This window comes from Protopterus annectens, chromosome 2.part2 (assembly GCF_019279795.1).
Source record: "Protopterus annectens isolate FY-2018-M chromosome 2.part2, PAN1.0, whole genome shotgun sequence".
Taxonomy (NCBI): domain Eukaryota; kingdom Metazoa; phylum Chordata; order Ceratodontiformes; family Protopteridae; genus Protopterus; species Protopterus annectens.
In genome coordinates, this window is record NC_056730.1 from 1086469443 (window position 1) to 1086494678 (window position 25236).

Sequence of the window (25236 nt, forward strand, 5' to 3'; positions counted from 1 at the left end):
CTTATATAATTTAGAATAAGTTTTTGTTATGAATAAAAATTGCTATGTTTAGTATTCTTTTCTTGTTTATTCTTTTACTTCATTACTGAAGCAAATCAGAAAAAGTTAAATGAACAACTTGGCAAACTATTCTCTCTATACTATACTATACTATACTATACTATACTATACTATACTATACTATACTATACTATACTCTTCTTTTTACTGGGGCAAAATTGCTACTATTATTTATCAGTTTATGTAAAGTATAGCAATGATATCATTTTTTTTTTTGGTGAATGAGACTATTTTAAACTAGGTGACAGCCAACTAACCAGTTTTAAACTAACAGTCTCGCTTCCAGTTAGCTCATGAAGGATGGATTAAGCTTTAGGCCTGGGAAAATAACTTAGACAAGATGTTACATGTGGACTATTCAACATCTTTTTTATCCATACATTGGCCTTCCAAAGCTACTCCACATATTTAAAAGCACAGTTTCTGCATATCAATAAAATGGAACCCAGTGAGTTAATAGCCCATTATCAAAAATGGCTACAATTTAACTATATATATATATATATATATATATATATATATATATATATATATATTTATATATATATATATCAAGATGCTGAGTACTCCGCATGCATTACATGACCCATACATTAAATCTTAGAAGTAATCTGACAATCTGACACCTCCAAATCACTATACCAAATGGAAAGTATGAATGGTGTCTGCTGCCAACTCAAAATGCATAAACAGTTTTACATGGAAATAACACATTTAGAGCTACCAGAAATGATAACTTGCATTTAGGTTTCTTATGGTGACATTTTCTAATAGTATTACATGTTTTGTTCCACCCTATTGTCTCCAAGTTCTCCTTGTTGACATGCCACTTACTATGCCAGATCCCTCCTTTGCTCTTGTCTGGCTGTCCTCAGTGTAACCATAGCACATATGGATCCCAAAGTCCTTAAATATTTGATCTTCTTGGTGCTCACTTGTATTATTTGGGGAGTGAGAGATCCCATCAGGGTCAAGTGGCAACTCCTCTGGAGATGTCATGTACACAGTGGAAAATCAACTCTAGCCTTGTCATGTTTCCTTGAATGCTAACCTATGTGGTTTACTTAGGCAGGCAGTTAGGAATGGCCTGTGGATGCATGCACCCTCCTCTCCTGCATTTCCAACCTGGTGATCTGACTTCCTATGAGTTCTGGTTTCTACCAGGGCTTAGCAAAGAAGCTGCTCAGGATGATCTCTCCCACCAAGGATAGTATACCATTCTTCCTGTCTGCTCTATCAGGCACCATGTAACTAAGCAAACCCTGGTTACCTACTGTAGGTATGAGAAAATTGTGATTATTTCATAAGCATTCCTTCTAAGAACACAAACAGCTCTTCTCTCTGCCATACATCTTTTACCTGACTTTCACATTTGCTACAAAACTTTTCTTAAATTCTAAAGACAACTGAGACATTCTTCTCCTTCTAATATTCCAGTTACCCTAAGAGTTTGTTGTCTACATTTTATCTTTTAATACCACTGTTTCTCAATTAGCAGTGTCTGGATTTAAGCCTCTACTGATCTCTCTATTTGTCTAATCCTTTTTCGGAGTCATAAAATTGAATTATCATGTTCTCTGTGACTAATAACTTCACCCATCTACATCTCAATAATTTTGCCAAAAGTTGACAAACTTCTTGCAGAATAATGTTTATGCACATTCAAACATTCTTCAACTTGGGCTGCAGCACACATCTTCAACATCCCTTTCAAGCAAATCTGTAACCATCTGGTTGATTAACCTCTTTATGTGTAATCACTTCTTCCTACAGTATAGTCTCTATTTGTCCACAACTAATAAATACACAATAACTCATTTTAGATGGTGTTTTAGAAATAGCCAAATCATTAATGTTTAGATGGAGCAACTGAGGAAGATGGTTTACAGTCAGAAGTATTGCCTGAATTAAGTTTCTGGGAGTTTCACATCTGGAATCAAAGTTTAAAAAATATATCATAATAATGAAGCCTTTGGTTATCAAGCAAAACATGATTCCTATGCTTTCCATGTGGATCAGCACCGCATGGATCAGCACATGAGATCTGAAGCAATACCTTTAACATTCTATGGAAAATGGCTAGGCACATTTTCCCTGTGTTTAGCAAGCATATTAGAAATCTCATATTCTTCATTGTATCATAACCATGGTCCATAACAGGGTAATACATAAAAATGCTCTGAAGATATAATATTTTTGTTTTACAAATATTTATAGATCTATCTAAGCATGATTCCTTTATCAAGGATATTGATATACTAGATGCTAACTTAAATAATATCAATCCTCCTAAAACGTTTATAGAATCTCAAGAGAAAATAAATAGGAATATTAATAAATAAGAATCTGCTACATCCATATTGAGGCAAAAAGCATGCAATGCATCATTTTCTGAAGGATAGTTTGCTTCTTTTCTACAAATGTTTTGTAAATAAAACAAGTAAGGTTTAGATGTACTATATACATCATTATTTCAGGAAAGAATTAGAGGTAGGTACTGTAACCAAATGCATTCCATTTGTTTACATAAACATAAAACAAATGCCGCATGCACAGAAATATTAGAAACCCATAGAGCTAATAAATATTGGTATAAGTGATTTAGTATCTATACTATCAAAAATATTCCAGAAAGCTTACCATACTGCATCATGTTGCCTCTCTAATCATATTTTATTTGAAAGACAAGGTAGGACCATAAATTAATGTCAGAGTCATTAATACTGGTTAATTTTAATCCTTCTCTGTCTCCCTTTGTTTGATCTGTTGATGCCTTTAAGGCTTTTGATAGCATTAGCATGAACTTCCTGTTTACCATGACCTTTCAAATCTTTTTTTATATAAAAATTACTTATCTTCTATCTCTTAGTCTATGAAATGTTCTTTCAATAAAGGGAATGAGCTCAGACCCTCTAGAGATTAGGGCAGGAACAAGGCAAGGGTTCCCTCTTTCTTTATATTTATTTTTTATTTAGAACATTTATCTGTTTGCCTTTTCCAGCTTCCCTGTATTATGTTTCCATCAGTGTTTATCATCAATAGTAGAGTTACTACTTTTGCAGGCTAATTCGGATACTGATAAGCAATACATTTCTTTAGTTCCAGTTTAAGACAAACTTTTTAGTGTGTAACATTTCTTATTAACTATATCCTCTTGCAGAAATATTTGCACATTCAAATGAAGTTGCCCTTAAAGGATTTAGGTTTAATGTTCATCTTATACAATGTAAACTTTAAAGGCAATAATCAATTAATATTTAGTGATTTCCAAGAAGTCCATATATAGAAAGGATCTATTGTAAAGATGAATATGTATCCCTTTTTATTTAAATTCATCTGCACTGTCTGTCTCTAAATACTTATTTAATAAAATCCAGTCATCATTTTTTGGTGGGGGCAGAAGGGTGCCAGTAAGAAGCATTATGCTTCAAATCATCAAGGTGGATTAAAACTACTATATATATATATATATATATATATATATATATATATATATATAAATATTTAATTACTCAGTCCAAGTTAACTCAGATTTGTATGTAATTAATAGGTTACTAGCTAAGTTGTATTTTTGGTGTAAATATATAAATAAGTTAAATGTTAACTTTGCTTCTATAATTTTCCTACTGAAGAGAGACTTGTGAAAAATAAATTGATAATATTTTGATTTGTCATTTGATAATCTCTTACATATTATGCTCCTAAAAAGAAAGTCAACGTGGGGATTTTAACAAAGCCTACATGTTTTTTTTTTCCATGTAGGCATCGCGCTACACTTCTAACATGGCAGCGAACATTTTTAGATTCAGTTAGCACTGCTGAGTGGCGTGCACTAGCGCACCAATATGAAAACTTCTGTGACATGCAAATCACCTCATAAGCAGGTGAATCTTATGCAAATGAGGTAGGTAGAGTGATCTAGTAAGCAGATAGGCAGCTCTGCAGACCCCATGTCAGTGTTCTTTGTGTATATGGAAGAATTCCTTGTACAGGAATATAGACAGACAAAAGGTGCAGTAAAAATGTAGATAGATGGACAGAAATGGCATACCACATACAGATATGAGTGAAACTATCCTCTGTGTGTCTGACAAATTAAAGGAAATAAGTTAAATTAAATTATTAAAGGAAATAAGTTAAATTAAATTTATTTATTTTTTAATAATCTGAGCATGTTTGAACAATGCATTGCAGTACACAAACATGCTTTGCTAAAAAAAAAAAAAAAAAAAAAAAAAAAATTGGAAAAGACAAAATTAAAATTTTGTGACAGAAATGTATTACAGGACCTTGCGTGGATTATCTGCAATGATGCATCGGTGCTGTTGCTAACGTAGTAGGACTTTGAAGTGTGTAGTTTCCAGGCTGTGAGCAAGGATCCCTATGCAAATGAGGTGGAGCTACTGAATAGCACAAAGGTGTAATCGTGTCTGCATATCCCTTTCATGTAGGCAGAGAACTATGTTTTTGTTTACAGAGGAGGTAGCTGGCATCAGTGGAGGGTGTGTCCAATGAGCTTTAAGCTTATTTCAGCCTGTTTCATGGCATGCACCATGCTGAGCATATCCTTGCACTACACTTACTCTACACTTGAGGAGAGCTGATGAAATGCCTGTGGCCTAACACAAAAGCCAATATAGAACATGATTCATGATGGTACTCTCGTGGTAGCTACAGTGAAGAGGGCTGTGCCTTATTGATATTGCTAAGTACCCCTGCAACTAGTATAAGCTCCCAGAAATCATATACTATACATGTCTATAAGAGTAACATTTTGTCCCCTTGCAGCTGAACATCAGCTGCCATCATCTCCTCTCCCCAATGACTGTAATTACTGGACCCACTTTAGCCATTTCCCTGGCTCAACTTGACTCATGTCCAGGATCGGTGAGAAGATTAAGGTTACTACTGCTGCCAGGGAGCGTTCCCTAACTCCTGCCCCCTCACAGCAGCTTTGACAGCCCTGTGATCTCTGCTCCTGGAATGTGTATGCTCACTTCTGTGCATGCATAACTTCTTGACTAAGTGCCTCACTGCTTCTGCCACATGCAGCTGGCCAGACTCATACACTGTTTATTACAGTGAGCCTAGCCTGCCACCCACCCAACATTATGAGTGAGCTGACTTGGTCACTCTCTCTCCCACCCCACCCTGCTGCCTCTCCTGTACCCATGCTGTTAAATGAGAACAGGTCATCCATGCTACAGTAAAGGCTTTATCCTTGACATTTTACATTTAAACACTGACATTCTTGAGGCAATATAGTTTTAGAGAAGTTGGTGAATCTAGAAAGTAATGGAATATTTCCAAACTGTAATTTTCATCCCAAAACACATTCTATTTTACATGAAAACATGGGAACTCTTATCAGGAGCACTTATTTGTTCAAAAAATGAAATTACATTTTCATGAGATGAAATCTAGGAATTATACGCATGATTTTTATGCGTAATTTCTAGTCATTGCCATTATTTTAATATAATTTTTAGTGTATATATATATATATATATATATATATATATATATATATATATATATATATATTGCCATTATTTTAATATGATTTTTTAGTGCATACATATATATATATATATATATATATATATATATATATATATATATATACATATACATATACATGTGTGTGTGTGTGTGTGTGTGTGTGTGTGTGTGTGTGTAGAGAGAGAGGGAGATGCAGAGTTAGATACAGATATGGATATATAGTTATACATATAGATAGAGATATAGAATAGATAAGGATATAAATATATGCAAAACAAAATCTAATTCCAGGTACTGAACACTGAATTAAGCAAACTAACAGTATTATAAGCTTTACTTGTAAGAAATACTAGTAATGCTGAATGACTGTTCTGATTTAGAATGCCAAATTCCATGAAAAGCCCATGTTTTTCCAATAGTCAGGCAGGCCAAATTTTTGCTTTTTCTGCTATGTTATGCAAATTATAGAAAATAAATGTTCCTGACTATATTGAGCGACTCAGAAACAGTGACACCTAATGGATATCACACAAGACTATGCATATATGTAAAGGTGCATATAAAGTGCGGTATATGCATCCAGCAGTGCCTGCTTCATTTCCTTCCATGAGAAAGGAAAGGTCCAAAGACCACTACAGTGACTTAGTACTAAAACTACCCAAAACAAAGCTACACTCTTTCTGTCTATGGGCAACATGGGTGTTCAGTAATCAATCTGTAGATGGGAAAGGCCCAACCCTATTATGAGTTGGAATATCTAGCAAATTATTTTAAAGAAGCAGATTGACATGGCAGACAACTGAATGGACCCCAGGGCAAAATGCATTATACAAGGTATAAAAAAAGTCACAGAGGATATAATAACCTGGAGGTCTCCCTCCCCCACACACACTCAAAATCCCAAGCCAATGCATATTGTGACCAAAGTTTGAAGCTACTTTGGCAATGAACAGCAGGAAAGAGTAACCATTTGCTATACTTCCTGTATTTAGTGCTGACCTCATGCATGACCCTTGAAATATACCCTTTTTAAAATAGTTTTTATTCCAGTTAATTAGAAAATATAAAGAAATGCAAAAAGCATAAATTAAGTTTTCACCCAAACAAGAGCCTGATATTTGTTTTCAAGATGAATTGTAGAATATTACGTGAACTGATGTAGGCGCTGCTTAGCAAGTGTAAAATAATGTCTCAGTCGACCTCCCTGCTCACTCTCTCTCTTATATACACACAGTCTCTTCTTTTTCACTCACACATACAGACTGCTTTCATGTACGCATTCACTCACACACACAGACAGACACAAACACACTCACACACATTCACTTTTTATTTCACTCTGTGCCTGGCTGCCCGGTACCAAATGATACACAACCTGGTACTGGTTTTCAGCCCAGTGGTTGGGGACAGCTGTGCTGGGGGATGCACTGGGTGTGACAAGTCATTTTCCTTTGGTATCTATTAACAGAAGTTTACCAAGTTAACAGGCTGTTTCTTTAGCTATGCTTCTTGTTGGTTAGACATTTTTAGTATGCTGGCTTCATAATATGGTTTTCTTTGAGGGATTAGAGGAAAAGGAAAAATTGTTAAGAGGGATACTGTATCAGACTTAAATATTGTTAGGCTTGCAGTTATTAAAGAGGAACATTATTTGTCTCAGCAGTCCAGTCCAGTTAAGCCCATTAAAGGGGCACCTTTCAAGAAACCATTTTTCAGGACTCATTTGAACAGAGAATGTGGCAGGAAGACAAGCAGGTTGGGCAATTGATGACACCCCAACAAATGTCTTAATAGGTAATACCTGTGATGACAAAGTTCATTGCATGCATGTAGTTACATGCAGCCATGGAGGTGGACAACATATGAGGAAAGTAATGTGGAGGGCAACAAACGCTGGGGAAAATGATAGGCCCCTGGATTCAATAACACCTACACTAATTGTACACTGTTTTGAGTGAACAGACAGCACAGACATAACTCATCCTTCTTCCTTCTAATTTTAATTTTCCTACTGATATTCTTACAGCTTTAAATATTGACAGGGATTGCACACTTAGTGTAATCTTTCTGAGTGACAAGAAAGCACAAAAAATGTGATAAGAATGTTCTTGAATACATATCGGGTACACTTAGTTTACACTTAGTCTAGGCTTTATTTACTCTGGCCCCCGGGAAGTATAAAAATGTCTGAACCTGAGCCACAACTGTCAGAAGGTACTGGATGTCCTCTGGTAGGGACTACTTTAGAGGATTAGATGGGTGGTGACAGCAAATCTAAATCTGAGACACAGTGGTCAGAAATACTGGACTTCAACTGGATAGGTAACTGTGAAGGATTTCAAAGAAAGAGCAGAGAGATTCACATCTCTTGGATCCCAATTTACAAAAAAAGAGAGTGGTAGTGAAGGTAGTGCAGAATCATAAAGAGCAAGGGGACTCTGTACTTGGAAATGGTCTCCTCATAGGGGTTAGAGAGGAAGAAAGTGGTGCAACAACTTATAGTCCCAAAGACTAACTGATAGGCCCTTCTAGCCATTGTCCATAGTCTTCCTTTTTTCTGATCATAGGCACAAAAACATGCATATAAAAGACTTTTGCAGTTTGTTGTCAATTTGTAAATCATAAGTGAATATTTTAGGATACAGTTTTATTGAAAAAATAAAAGTTATTCTAAAATGTTCTTGGCCAGGCATTGTAAAAGATGTGAGGGGGCATTGTAAAACATTTAAGCAGTGTCAAAAAGTTAGTAAGGCAGGAAGTAAAGCCAGGGTATCCCAATTGGTAGTGCACTATATAGACACAGGAACCTAATGGACAATCAATAGGGAAGCCTTATCTACCAAGCCAATGAGATGTCAGGCAGAAATGGTACACATTTTCTTTTCTGAAATCAAAAATACTGTGTCTCTTAAAACAACAAATTGTGTGAGTGTAACTTAAAAATTACCTTTTACATGAAGCTGTATTTCTCAAATGCCTCTTCAGAAAGTTCACTTGATTCTTACAACAGGAAGAGGTGTGAATGAGCTATGTTTAGCTAAAGCAAATGTATTTTTTCATATAAACTTTGGTTGTTGTAAATTGTGTATCATGGAAAATGAATAACATGCATAGAAGGAAAAAGTACGACTATTTTCACTGGAAATACATTAAAACTGTATGAAACTAATCTGACCTAAGAAGTGTGCATGCATTTGCAGTGTCTTCTAATAAAGAGAATGGATTACCTTATTTAGCTAGCTTTTTGGACTATACCTTCTTCTCAAAATCAGTTGTGGAAACATGAAAAGTATTATCCAAATTTTAAACCAAACAGTAAGGAACATTCTGTGCTGCTTTACATGTTGATAGAGAAAGTAACTGCCCAAAGAGATACTCTTAACCTTTGAACTATGCAGGTGAATTGCATTTCTGGACAGAACTCAAATTAAATTCCACTATGCCTGTGAAAGCTATACAAGTACTGTTTATACTTCCGGGTCAGCATGAGGTAGAAAATGTAATATGTCCCATTAGCTACTGATAGAGATGGATCTAGATAAACTGAATTCATGTTTATGCCATCTGTTTGTTTAAACATTTATTTTATATTTTCCTTGTGCAAGGTTGAAGCTGCTTATATATTTGATTGTAACAAGTGCAATGCTTAATTATATTTATTTCACTTAGAGTTTCTTTATTCAATTTTAAATAGTGTGGCCGATTTATCTATTTATTTATTTGTATTAGTTTAAGGGTTTCTGTATTGGAATGATGCACCATTAATTACTATCTTGTGACAGCAATGTCATGAATAGAAGGAAGGGGATGTTGATCCTGAATAGATATCAGTAACCTCCCATAGAAAATATACAGGTGTGTGTTTTTCAGTATGCTCATGTGTATATGTGTGTGTGTGTGTGTGTGTGTGTGTGTGTGTGTGTGTGTGTGTGTGTGTGTGTGTGTGTGTGTGTGTGTGTGTGTGTGTCCATATACGCTTGGGGGGCAATTGGTCATAGAGTTCAAATCAATGCACTAAAATAATCTTGGTCAGGTACCTGCACTGGACTGACTCATTTGGACGTAGGTAAAATTCAGAGGTGCTAGTAATTATAACTTTTATCTGCAGCTGTACAGTATAATTACACTATGCATTTATTTGGGTGTGACTGGCATTGGCTAGTAATTGAAAATGCTGTGCACATTTTTTGTAAGCTGTTAAGGTCATTTACCTCACATGCAAATTGATGGCAATAGTATGTATTATAAGATCATGACTCTTGTCCATCACATGTATTTTTGATGGCAGCTGCTTGTCACATATTATTGGTGCCAGTGGTGCAAATTTAAAGCATGTATCACCATAATGGGTACATTTCTTTCTCTGAATAGAAGATGTTGCTGTTTCTTAAGGGAACTCAGGGTCTGAAACCTCTCCTTTCTTGACAACCATGAGGTGATGAGAATACATTTGGTCTTTTTTATCTAAACATTGGTATAAAGTATGAACACAGAGGAATACTGGGAAGATGAAGAGGAACTCCCGTGACACAGTAGGAAAATTCATTCACTTCAACTTTCCCATTAGTTTGCTGTAACAAGGGTAGGGATCATGTTATCCCTGTGTTAGGCTGGGCATTCTGTATTGATCTACTTCTGGAATATCCTAACTAAATAAGCTCTCTGAATGTTGACCTCTAACATATGATATATTACCCAACTCAGAGCATCTGTCAGCTTTTTCACTTCTTCTGGGATCTGAGGTCCTAAATAAGGGATTTCCCTCTTTATGGCCTAATCCCAGAGGAGCATTCCTTCAATGTACAGGTTTGACCAGCCTTGCTTTGCTGATATTCCACAATAGACTGGTTGCATGACAAGATGAATAAAAGTCCAGAAAAGAAACTGTTTTTCCGAGGTTTTCAGGACAAAGGGGACTGCTCACTCCCTTTACAGGTGATTCCACACTCCTTACGTACATACATACATACATACATACATACAAATGTTTCAAGCACTGGCATTAATGCCCTTCTAGCTTGACAATATACCAAAACACTTGTTCCCATAATAAATGTCCAGGCTGTTCTTATAAATATCTAAACTAGTACTTGCTTTAATGTAATTTGGTAGTCTGTTCCAAGTATCAGCTACTCTGTCAGAGAGCCAATTAGTACACGTCTCATTCCTATAGAATCTTCTACATAGGTTATCTGATGATTCTCTAGTACTTTTTGATAACCAAAAACATTCCCAGAGGTAGTTGTCCCTAAATGCCCTATATACCTTAATAAGATCTCCTCTTAAATATCTGTAAGAGGCACTGTACAAGTTCAGATATTTTAGTCTTTCATAATAACTTAGATTTTCACATCCATGGATGCCCTTGGTATATTTCCGCTGTCCTCTTTCCAGTTTATTCATGCTTGTTTTCCTATAGGGTTTCCATATTGTTATTCCATACTCAAGTTTGGGTCTAATGTAACTAACAAACAATGACTTCATTATGTTTAATTTCCTAGACTTTATAAATCTTTTTATACAACCTATAGTTCTATAACTATCATTAGCCAATTGGTTCATATGATTAGAAAAACTCATAGCTGAATCTACCCATATACCCAGGTCCTTAAATGAGTCTACAGTTTCAATCACTGTGTGCTGTATTAAATATTCACCTTTCAGTTTATGTCTCCCAAATCTCATATGCTTAGTTTTTGATGTATTTATCAACATATTATTCTCCTGTGCCCAAATGGTCAATTTAGTCAAATTATTTTGCAGACATGCCTTATCTGTAACACTTGTAAACAGTTTACCCAATTTCAGGTCGTCAGCATATAGACTGTAGAACACCTCAGATGAAAAAGTAAGGTCTGAAAGATACGATCTAAACAAGTAAGGGCCTAGGACAGAGCCCTGTGTGATACTTTGACTGTAACCAAGGATTTCACCTGTCCAATTGGTGTGTGATACTTGCCATGTCCTATTTATAAGCCACAAAGCTATCCATCTTATCAACAGTACATCAATACCTAGTTGTACTAATTTATTCATCAGTGTTTTGTGTATGACCCTGTCAAATGCTGAAGTTAAATCTATATAAATCGCATCACAGCAGAATTTTTCATTCATAGCTGTTATTATATTGTTATAAGACAGCATGTTACAGGTGGTAATAGATCTATTTTCAACATATGCATGCTGATATATGGTTTCAAGTCCCAGCCTATCCAGTTCTGACAATAACTTATCCAGTATTACCTGCTCCGTTATTTTTCCACAATATGAAAGTAGACTTAAGGGTCTATATGATTCTGGGTTTGTCCTATTCACCTTTCCCTTAAAGACAGGTTTAATAAGTGCATGTCTCCAATCTTGAGGAATCTCCCCATATTTATATGACCCAGTGAATAATAGATATAATGGTAGTGTAAGTTCTTGCTGAAGTGTTCTCAGGTCATTGTTACTTATTCCGTCTCCACCCCTATGCTTTGTTTAGATCCAATTTGTACAGTTCTTTTTCAATATAATCTAATTTGATTCCAGTATCTGGGGTTACCTGGATGTCACTAGGACAACTTACCACCCCTTTTGTGGAGCCAAACTGTTTTGCATAAGATTTTGTAAATATATCTATAATCTGTTGTGTCTGAGAATAAATTTTAGAATCTGCACACATTTTATCAATTTGTGTATCTTTACTCCTTCCACAACTTATGTATCTATAAAAACATTTCCTATTATGCTCAATATATATATACATTTTCTAAAACTTTTTCTTTATCTTGTCTAACACTATGCTTAATCTGTTTGTCCAGCTTGTTTATTCCAGTTTTCAAAGTTGTAGTTAGACCTCTCTTCCATTTCTTATATATTTTTTGTCTCTCACCTTAATCAGGTATCTTGTTCTTATGGAAATATACCCCCTGATGTTGCATGCCTACATCCTGATGTTAAACATTTTTTTGACTTTTTGCACTCAAACAATTTCTCTTTCAAAATTTTCCACATTCCATCTGCAGTTTTTCCACTGAATACCTCACTCCAGTTAGTTGTATATAGTAACTGTTTTTCTTCCCTATAATCTGTAATTAAGCTTCTGTGCATTGGCTTAGATTTCAGTTTGACAGAATTATCTAGCAACAAATTAACCTTAATAACCCCATGATCACTGCACATCAATGGTGGTAAAACATGACTTGAAGTTACAGTAATTTCTTTGGGAACACAAACAATATGCAGTATATTCCATCCCCTGGTAGTTTTTTTTTTTACAATCTGAAGCATTTATTGTTCCTGAATATACTCTGTGAATAATTTCTTTACTAAGGTCATTGAATCAATATTATTCCAGTCTGTTTCTGGTAAATTTAAGTCCCGAGCTAATATTATTCTTCCCTCCTGTGTTTCATGTAAGAAATGTATGAATTCCTCTAGGTCATCTTTGGACACTCCTTGTCATAGGTGATCTACCTGTCCTGCTAACAAAGAAAGTGGTATCAGAATTTGTGGCATGTTTAGTTGCAGGAAAGGAAGACTCGCTAACAGGTTAGTGGGGATAGGTCATAACTTCAAGGTCCACAAAAAAAGTTCTGACATTAAATACAGTTTCATGAATGCATAAGGGCTCTAAAGATAGTGGCACCTCACATTTTATTTCAATAATGATATCTGCGTCTATGCAGTAGGTTAACATTGTGGGTACCATTATGCCCAGCAGAGACAACTGCAAGTGTGCATGGTTCCTATTCTGATTTTTCACCCAGGAATCCAAGCCCGTGACTACCTTCTCTCTCTCTCCTGACTAGAGTGGCCAACATTTCAAACTGCCGAACTCTGTCCTAGAGACATTCTTCTGCTTTGGGATCAGTGTTGCCATTTTTCAAATTAAGGCAATACAGAGAAACTGTACCCATAGAACAATCCACTCCAGGAACATTGCTAAGAAGGCCCCAATTGAGATTACCAGAGTTAGGCTTCAGGTAAAGGAACACAGGAGTCCCTTCTACTGAAAGGCATTGGGTATTATGAACAGCACTTTGGTGAAGACTGTACATGTTGAAGAAAACTCCAGTGGCTAAAACTTGTACTGGAAATGTCCATTTTGCACAAACAGGATAGGTACCCCCTGTGGAACCCAGGTTCTAATGTGCCAAAAGGTACCCATCATATTTAACAAAATCATCTAAGGCCAGCCTTAAATCGAAAAGAAGACATGATTCCCCTAAAGTGTGATCATCTGGAACTGTCCATACACAATATGCTGGTTGAAAGTTACTGAGGTCCAAAGTGGAATTAAAGTCATCCATCCACATTCAGACCTGATTGATATAGTAATAGTACCCAATTCCCTCAGCAATGGGATATTATCTGTGGTATTTCTGAGAAACAGTGTCTATCCATGTTCCATGAACTCTGCTCATAAACACTGATCCACATGTGGAGCACATTCTGGAGGGGAGAAATCATTAGCTTTAAGACTTGTTGAAACATTACTACTTAAACAGTCCCCTGATTTCTCAGGCTCTCCAATCTAGAGTTAAGCCTGATATCACCTACAACATGCAGTCCTATACCACTAGTCAAGAGTACCAGCAACAACTTTCACAAAATGGCATACTAAACAACTGTAAAAAAAAAAAAAAAAAAAAAGCTACACAGAATGCAACAGAAACTATACTTTAATCAAAATTGAGCACTTTTGTACTAAGACATGTAGAACATCTTCAGAAAAACTAGTCAAGATTAAGCAGGCCTGCTGGTGGAGTAAACATCCTGCTCAACTTCTGTGGGACTGGAGGGAGAAAGGCTGCATAGAGGGTAGACACTTTCCTTGGGCAATGAGGAGGCTGCTTCCTCTTCTGGAGTTGTCCTGGTCAAACAGAAAAAGCTGGTAAAGCTATAGCAGGGTTTATAGTGACCTTTTACAGAGAAGAGGGCTTGATTCCTCTTCAAGATAGTAACAACCAGTTCCTGCTTGGGTTGTTCTAACAGCCTATTCTCACTAAGTGTGCATTCAGGGTCTTGTTTCTGACAGCTTTCTTTGGAGGGGGGTGCAGTCTTAGCCAAGCTACCCTGCATGGACTCTTACCTGAGTCAGTTAGCTTACTCAACACATTCACACAGTTAAAGGTGCATTCAGCTAGCTGGTGTCTCACAGAAGAGGCTGAGGATGAAATATTATAAAGATCTTTGATCCTACATTCTATTAAATCTTCAGGCTTCTTCAGCAGCTGCCTAACCTGGCACACCAGAATTAAGGATCAATGAGATGATTCAATGAGTTCTGTAAGTCACACTGTAGCACAGGAGTAAACCCTCTTTCCACACCTGTCAAAAGTTCTAGATCCATTTTCATTTGGTAACATGGAAAAGGTTGTGGTCTCTGGCACCTATACTGGACCAATAAGATCACACATGGGTCAACACTGAGATGCTTTGCAAGATAATCAGCCAACTCTGGTGAAGACTAATAAAGGGCATCATGACTGATGCAACAAAATCTGGACATCTGTTAGGTTTTTCTGTTGGCATTCTTGATGAAAGATTCCAAGGGAGGGAAGAATCAAAGCTCACCAAAAAATTATGTTAGCTATTTCTGGTGGGGGCAGGGATGACAGCTAACCCAATGCATTTTTGTAAGCCTCAGAGCATTTACAAATTAGGTATGATGTGAGGAGAAAATTGAAAAAGGGGTGGAGTTGTTAATACTTCTTCATCTCAGAGGCATAGGCCACAAAATTCTCCTATTCCAAAAAGAAACTAAAAAACGAGGGAGGTTTTTGAACCAAACTGCTTATGGGTGTGTGGTGGCAGATGGAGGCTGTGTAACAGACTATTGCTGGGTATCTGGAAACAGGGAATTATCAAGAGATTGTGCAGCCACCAAAGATAGTGTGCACTATGGACAGGTCCATGCAGTAGGCTTCAGACCTAACCCACTAAAGGCACAACCCTGCACTTATGTTTCAAGATCCCAGATGACTTAAAACAGCTGTTTGACATTCAGGCTGTTTTGCGATAAGCGTATCAAGGGATGACCTTGGCCACAGTGCATTCACTCAAGTGGGCCTCAGGTCCTATAATAGAATTAGACATCAATCTTTTTTTATGCCTCATCTCCCTATAGCTGACCCTCCACTGCCACTAACACCTCTTCTTGTTTGCTGGGTATATTGGATATGCCTTACCTTCCTCTGTTCAGCTGACCAACATCCAGGGCCAGTGAGGAGATTAAGTACACTGGGGCAGCATCATATTGCTGCTGAAGAGTGTGACCTTTCACCTCATAGTAGCCTTGAGACCTCTTTTTAGTTGCTTATAAAGCTTACCCTGCTCTTAATGCTGCTTTTGTAGTGAGCCTAGGCTGCCTCCTTCCTGCCATGATTGCTGAGCTGGTGTTAGTCACTCACTTCCATCCTCTGTTCTTCTGGTCCTACCAGCAGCCATGCTGATGGTCATGCCCAGGTCATCTGGGGGGCAGTAAGGAGTTTATCACTCTGCACCACAGAACTGATCAATTAGAAATTCATTTTGACTACCTCATATCTGTCACAAGGTGATTCAAGGAAGTGATCACCATCTTCAGGCAGGTTAAGTCATGGCTACAGCTTATCATTGAAAGATAAGGGACAAGGAAATGTTTTAGTCATTGCTGACTCTATAATTAAGCATACAGACTCCACAGTCACTAGACTGAACAAGAACAGAGTGACTGTAAGCTGCTTGTCTGGTGCCAGGATCCATGATGTCTTAAGCGTCCTATGGTTCCTTAAACCAGATAAATATGACTATGACCTAGTGATAGCCTATATATATATATATATATATATATATAGTGAATGACCTGAGGCCGTCTTCTCAGAAGGACATGGAAAGAGACATGCTGGAACTTACTATGCATTTGTTAAGAGGCAGGAAAGATGATGGCTTTAAGTAGTATGTTCCCTTCACCAAGAATGATGTCTAGATACCAAGTCAAGACATTTTCTTGAAGAATTGAATACCTAGTTGGTGTCATTATGAGGAAATAAAGCCAGTAGGATCCATTGAAGAAGGTCCTTATAAATAGATTTATTACACACACACATACACACACACACACACACACACATACACACACACACACACACACACACACACACACACACACACACACACACACACACTGCCCACCTGAATGACTCCTTTACTGACTAAGTACTTCTCCAACTGTTTTCCCATGATTAGCTGAAAAGCAATCAAAAAACATCTTTTACAAAGACATTTTTTTCTCTTTTATACACATACTGCCCATACTCCCTGGAATAACCCTTTTCAGACACATTACATGTCCAATTACTTGACTAAGGTCAAGTGAGATCAGAAACTGAAAAACCTGCAAGGCATGTTCTTCCATGATGTTTTGTATTCCTTTCATGTACAGCGCATCCGGTATAACACTCTTCAGTCAATATGCATCTTTACTTAGTTGATTGTGATCAAGTGACAGAAATGGGTTTAGCACTGATAACATGACAGTGGCAGTCAGTGTGGCTAGTGGTCATTATGTTACTCTGCATTTATGGAGAAGTAGGTTTGCATACTGACTGGCAGTGTTGCTGACATTCAGGTCAGTGGTTTTGTTGGATAAAGGTTTTATTTAGTGCATTATATTAATATCTATTTCAGCTGTATTAAAAATAGCCAACCTTTTTCTTTTACATTTTATTTCTTTATCTTTTATTAAGTGAGTAAGCAGGCCAGCCAGTGGACTCTTTTCAGCCGTGATCTGGGAAAAATGATCAGGCTATAGACATTTTTTTATAAAATCAACCAGCATGCATTTGGGGGATAGGGGGAAACTGAAGTACCACATATAGTAAGAATACAGAAAGTAATGACAATTCAGTGTTGAACCCTCCCATCCATGAGGCTGAAAGAAAAGATGATACTTTCCCTTTATATTTAATTTTTTTCTGATAAAACTCAGTATAACTAGCACCACGGTAAGGAAACTTAAAGCTGATTTGAGCATACTGGAAATTTCAGTGGGTGCTACAAACACATATATTTTAGCAGATGTCAATGAATTTCAGTTCAAATGCTTAGTAAAGGTGCATTTTTTCTAAGTAATTTTTCTGACCCTTGCACGAGCCATCACACAGGTAGCCATCAGGGTTGCTTCTGTTATAGCCCTTACACCACCCCTGATAGTTGACCTGGGCACCTGCAGCACAACCATCCTCCGGTATGTGAGCGCTCCCAGAAGTGTATTCCTAGAGAGTTACTATCACCAGTTTGGGATTGTCAAGCCCATGTACCAGGTAATACAGCCATTGGTGTCATGCAGACCACCATCTGCATAGTTGAAAATTAGCTAAGTGGGGCTACCAAATCCCCCTCCACAGGTTGTAAGAAATGGTATAAGCATTTCATTCCCACTCTGCTCTGGCCATCTCTTCCACAACCTGAGCTACCAATTGAACTTGAGTAGTCCGAGGATGTAGTGAGACCTTTATTCCTTTAGGCCATAGAGCCAAATGTTAATGGCATTACATGAGAAGTAACATGGCAGATACTGTAGCATTGTGAGGGGCTACATTTCATAGAAAGGCTAGTGATGCTGCTGAATAAACTCATAGCATCTGCAGTGAAACCAAACACAGAAAAAAATGAAAAATGCATGGAAAAGGCTTAATGTAATTGCAAGGGTACAGGTTTAACTTTACATCACTGCCACCAATTATTAGTGACAATCATAGTGTGATTGTTCTTAAGAGTGTAAATTAATTTGGATATCTTGGGCTATAACCAATACTAGCAACAGACACATAGGTTCCACACAATACTTCTGCAGAGCAAAGGTATAACCACAGGCTTTCCAGGATTCCCTACAACTCTCCTAATCAGCACAGTGCCTTTCAGTAGTACCTTACCAATGGCAACTTGACTAAAACTACTTTCCATTTACACACCCACAGTGATTTTCAGGAAAAGATAATAATACATTTTCAGTGTCGCTGACTCCTTCCAGCTCTGGAAGGTTGCAGTGAGATTTTGTCATTTGAAGACAATGAGGGATGTCATTGGAATCATGATAACAGTGGCAGGGTTAGCCACCTAGTGGTGTAAGCCTTGGCTCTAGATGATTGTCTCTGTTGAAGTGACAGCCTGACTCCATGTGCAAAAATGGGTAAAGGGAGTGTGGCTGGATGGATGGATCACAAACAGTGATATACTTGTGACAATCAAAATTCAGTGTAAAGGTAAAGCAATTTTTATGACCTCAACATGTGCTCTACAGCAGGGCCATGATGGTAAGGAAAAGAGGGCATCCATACAGGCAGTTGCAAGGCTTCCTTGATGGATAGGTAGAATGGGGTTGACATAGTTAATACAACAATAATAATGAAAGAGGGAAAATCCTAGACTTTGTTCTGCAAGTGGCTTAATGGTAGCCAACACAGGGGTCCCCAAGAGAGACAGTCACACAAACACACAGAAGAATGGTAAGCATGTCACTCAGCTAGACGTCTTTCTAGAATAAGCTACTGGTTTCAGCAATCAGCCATAATCAGTGGTCAGAGAAGGCTATAAAGTCAACAGAGACTAGGCTGAAGACTTGGAATTTGACTAGAATAAAGGCACAGGAATTCAGTGAATTACTTAAGGTGATAGTGTTTAAGGAAGAAGAAGAAGGAGAAGAAATAAAGGGATATGAAAAGGAGTGGCAGTATCTCAAAACAGCATATATGATATGCAGCCAAACCAGGTATGGACATATGGTGCACAAGAAAAGCCGGTTGTGTTATACAGAATCACAGGAAGTTATCAAAAGGATTTGGAAACAGAAAAGGCAGACCAGTTTATGAAGGACAGTTTTGCTTACATACTTAGACAGTATTCACAGTGGCAAAGAAGAAGATGCCATAGAAACTCTACCAGCTTCTGAAAAGTGACACAGCGGATAGCAGAAAGAAACCGTATTATGTTGCATGTCAAAGGAATAAAGAGGATAGTTATCAGACTCCATTCATTAGGGACGTCAAGAATAATTTGTTCACCAGGCCACTAGACATCAAGTGCAGATGGAAGGAGTATTTCCAGAAGCTCCTGAATGAAGAAGACCTCACAGAAGCTGTACTGTCACATGTACAGCCTATGCTGAAAGACAAAGAAAACCTCTCCTGGAAGAAGTATAAAATCCACTTAGGAAAATGAAGTCAGGAAAAGCAGAATGCTTAGATGAAGTCATAGCAAATATGATGAAGATGTTGGAAGCATTAGGGGAAATGTCTCCAGAGGGAACCCATCACTGTGCGGAGGTGGAGAGAGAGAGGCACAATCTAGGTGACTGTAGAATAAGCATTCTAGTGCCAGTGTACAAGACAAAGGAAATATTCACAAACTAGGCACTACAGTAATATATAACTCCTGTCCCTCTGCATGAAAGTATTGAGGAGTAGGGATAAATGATATGCAGAGCAGTAGAAACTAAAGTGGGAGACAAAGTTTGGATTTAGAGCAGGGTGTAATACAACTGAAATTATCTTTGTTCTGAAACAAATAGTGGCGAAGAAGCTGGAGGTGTCCAAGAGGACAATCTTCTGCATGTTAAAATGCATAGCATGGTCTCAAGAAAGCCTAATTAGACAGTCTCATAATAATTTGAAGTCCAGGAAGCATTGGTAGAATTAATGCAGGCTATGTACAAGGATTCAATAATGTTAGTATGAACAGTGTTTTGATTCACAGAGGGGTTTCAGTGGGATAGGATGGGCGCCAAGGTTAGGCTCTAATCTCACTCTTGTTAATACTGGACATATCAACAAAGCAGCTGCATGCAGATTATGTATCACTACAAGAAAATTTTGAATAGGAACTTCGGCAAGTGACAGGTGACTGGAATACAAAGCCAAAGGCACATAAGATGAAACTGGAGAACTGGCCAGGCAGGGGTCATGGAAATAAATGGATGCCATCAGAAGAAGCTAGAGTGAGAGAAAGAAAAACAGTGGAGTGAGTTAACAGCTTCACGTATCTGGTAAGTGTGTTTAGGCAAAGGGTAATCTAAATGTGGAGGTCAGTGCTAGAGTCAGAGGTGCTCTAACCAAGTAGCACAAAGTATCAGGAGTAATGCACGACAGAAGCAGCTTTTGAGTGATATACTGTTCTTGGAAGTGGAAAGGAGTGCTGACTTTAGAGGTAATTAGATATTTAGTTTGTGCTATAAACACTATACAATTGAAAGAGACTTGTCCTTTTTTACAAGTGGCATACATTTTTATTTACTATTTATTCAAATATGTGGGTATAGCATATATAGAATAATTACTTAGTCTGTCAATTATTTTTAATTTTGCTATTTGTCAACAGCAGGGTGACAGAGGAATAATTTTTCTATTGGTACAATGCTTGATGTTCCCTGAGGAAATAGATAGGAAAAGATAAGGAAAGCATATGGCTATAAGAACATCTGGGGTGGTATAGTGTTGATAGGATCACATGTTGGTGAGGAGTCAACAAGCAAGGGGGACATCTGAAAGTGAACGATGAGAAGTTAAAAGTTGTGAATTTTATAGACTAAAGTGCTTAACCTATATTTACTAAACTTTTTGTTGGAAATTTTACTTTTCATAAGAGTTGCTAATTTTTAATTAGGAGACATCCAGGTTTGACTGTCTTTATTTTGGTGATGAGATAGCTTCTATCCCACTTATTTTGGTTATTTGTGGCTTTTGTGGGCTAAGACTTCCTATCTTGGTTGTTTTGTTCTTGTGTTTGCAACAGAAAGATACCAAGAAGCCAAGAAGTACGCTATGACCAGTAATGCTGTATGTCATAGAAACCTAGGCAGTGAATGTAGAGCACCCGAGGAAGTTTGAGTTGATGAACATAAAGTGCTTGAGACAGGTAGTAGGATGTTTACTGTGAGACAGACAAGGAAATAAGGACATCAGAGCAGAAGTCAATGTATCCCCGGTGGAAGAAAATGTCAAGAAAAACAACTGCATTGGTTTGGCCACATGTGCAAGATTGCATAAATCAGTTTGTAAAGCAGATTTACAGTAGGAGAGGCAAGAAAAGGCAAGATGAGAGGAGGACATCTAGCCACGAGATGACTGGATTGCATAAGAGAAGCCCTGTGAATTATAGCTTAGTGTAGCTATAGCTAAGCAGTCACTTTCATCTTAAAGCAGATACAAACAATTATAATTCACCAGTTTGTTGAAATGACCCTTATATACATTAATTAGCAGTCAAACACAATTTTCAAAATTTTAATAGTAAAACTCGACTTAAAAAGTAGGCACTACAGTTTGAAAATTAAATTTACAGACAGATATACAATCAAATATACACCTGCAAAATAAATTAAAATGAAAAAGCTTTGAACAGACAAGTGAAATTAGAAAAATACTGACAGATAGCTAGTCTTAAGACTACAATTGTAAGATGACTGGAATCTATCAATCTCTATCTTAAGTCTATTTACCAGTTGCAGAGAACTCACATGTAAAGTTCATAGGCACAAGCTCCCTAATGTTAAAATCCAGCAGTTATTCTTCTTAATTGTAGTCTGCATATTCATAAAGACGATAAAATGTGGGCGGCGCAGTGGTGCAGCGGTTAACGTTGTCACCTCACAGCAAGAGGTTCTCTGGTTCGATTCTCAGCTGGGGTGCCTTCTGTGTGGAGTTTGCATGTTCTCCCTGTGTTCGCGTGGGTTTCCTCCCACATTCCAAAGACATGCATCTGGAGCATTTCTCCCCGGGCCTCCGCTGAAAACAGGCTCTGTGGAACCTAGTTGGACATTCCCGGTCAACAAATATTAAATAAAAAAATAAATAAATAAATAAAAATAAAAAAAATACTTCCAGAGGAAAGTACAGTAACAGTGGAATTCCAAAATTTGAAGCATGAGTGGCAGTACTTGAAGACCTTCTAGTGGGATGTCCTGGAATGAGGCAACACTGGGAAATTCTCAGTTTGTATGTCCTTTCAACAAACTTCCCCTTTACGCAGTTTTTCCCTGTCAATCAAAAAAGCTTCAATTTGATCGACAACTATCCTTTACAAATACAGAAAAGCAACAGAATCCTGCTTACTTGTAAATTTCAATAAGACTATTAATGTTATTTACTGTCATAACCATACAACACATTGAATATTTTGATTTTGATATTTTGTCAAGCTCTGAAATAAAAATTGTAGTGGTTGGTATTTTACCAGTGCACCTAAATTATACACACACATATATATATATATATATATATATATATATATATATATATATATATATATATATATTTATATATATAAAATAGATATGCACAGATGAAGCACACACCATCACTCTGCATTTCTAATCCTAAGCCTCATTTAACTAGAAAAAAGTTATAATAAAATTACTAAATTTGTAGCAAACCTAACAGATTTAACTATTGCTAGGTACTCCCCCCGAAAATCTAAGCTACTTAGAGATGAGTATTGTGCTGACATATTCTCACCCAAAACAGTCAGTAATATGCTGTGCAAATCCAAGAAGTGTCCAATGGTAAGCTTACTATTAAAGTGGTAGGTACCTCAAAGATAATTATGGCCGCAAAAACAATATCACTCAAATCTAACAGTCACCATGGGGATTCTCTGTATGCAGTGTACATAACTAAATTATAGAACTAATCCCCAGGTAGGTTTAGACAAAGTTCATTCTGTACAGATTTCATAGCTTCACTAAAACATACTTAGCAATAAAATTGAATTTTCCATATAAAACATTCCTTAACTCAGCTTTTTTTCTAACAAACTGCAATACATTTCATACAACTGGCAACCCATAAGTACTTTCTAAGTAATAAAATCTGACAGTAAACTACTAATTTTAATCTCGTTTCATACTTTAACTCCTCATCATTCACTAAGAAAGACGTAGGATCATAGGAGGGTACTAGCCTATTGACCAGGAGGTCATTTCAAGGCTAGCCATTTCATCTCAATGTAATACCATAGATACTCCAGTCAATACCCAAGATTGCATTTAGTAATGACTGCTGATGTCCAGGAGGGTTGTGGCACTATCCCCAGTAAGAATTTATGGTGCCCCATCTGCTCGTTCAGGTTCCTTTTGAACAGTGCCATAGAGGTGCTCTGCTTCACATGAATTGGCAGTCTATTCCAAAGATGGGGCATTCACTAGGAAACAAATCTGTCCCTCCAGCAGGTCCAATTCAAGTCACAGGCCATATTTAGGTCCCTGGAATGGGTAGCTCTAGTCCTGTTTGATTTATGGATGTACAGCAAATTCATTAGGTTGGGGTCAGAGATTGCTCTGTAAGCCAGGCATAAGTCTCCCCTAAGAAGTCTATATGATACTGAGTATAGTGACAGGGACTTTATTCAGTCTGTGTAAGGCATGTGTTGGAGTCCCTTGATCTCCTTAGCTAGAAACCTGTGAGGTCTCTCCAAATTCTGCAGGTGCTTCATACTGTACATGCTGAAAGGAGTGTTATACTCAATTATGGGCCTGATTAGTGATGAGTATAGAGGGGATATTACCTCCTTTGCTCTCGAGGCGATGGCTTTGCTAATAAAGTGTGTTGTGTAGAAAGCCTTTTTTACTACTGTAGACACATGGTGGTCAAAGTTAAGATCACAGTCTACTTGTGATCCCAGATCTCTTACCACTTCATAGGTACATAAATTATTGATACTAATTTGATAGTGTGAAGGGATGTTTTTTTACCGAAGGGAATGATAATTCATTTCTTTGCATTCAATTTGAGACCATGACTGAGACACCAGTTGTTGGTCTGCATAAGACCCTCCTGAGGTACACTGACATCATTTGGGGATTCAATATATACCAAACAGTAGGGGGCTCAGCACTGACCCTTGTGGTACTCCACTGGTGACAGGTCTGATGGTTGATGTGGAGTCACCCACTTTGATAGTGTGTGACCAGTTTGTGAGCCAGTTGCCATCCCATCTTACAACAAAGGGATTTACATTCAGTTTGCTAAGATTCTCGGTAATGCCTGAGTGTGGGATTGTGTCAAACGATTGTTGAGGTATGTTTTGTGCACAGATTTTCCCTCATCAATGGCCCTGGTCACATTTTCAAAGAAATCCACTAGTTTTAACAGGCAGGATCTGCCCTTGATGAAGCCAAATTGGGTCGGATCCATGGTTTGGAGGTAACCTATGTATTTATTTACGAGGTCCATGATGATATGTTCCATGACTTTACAGATGAAGCTGGTCAGACTTATGGTTCTATAATTCTCTGGGTCTGTTGCTAAGCCACCTTTGTGGAGGGGAATAACTGTTGCTATTCTCCAGTTCACAGGAACAAAGCCAGTGGCTAGGCTGTGATTGACTAGGGACTTAATGGTGAAGCTAGTTCAAATTTTAGTTTGTTTAGAAAACAGCTTGGGATGCCGTCTGGTCCCATAGAGGCTTTGTTTTTTGCCTTAGACACGGCTTTGATGACCTGCTCTTCAGATATGTAGGGTGGGTGGGAGAGTTGGTGTTAAGGTTTGTGATAAGTTTGAAGGGGATAAGCGAAAGACATTTTTGCTAAATCTGTCCACTAGCATGTTTGCTATATCTGGGGGATCAGTGTGTCTAATACCGTTAGTCACTAATTTGGCACATGCTTGGGTCCTACCTTTTAGGCTATGTACATAGCTATAAAAGGCCTTATGATTA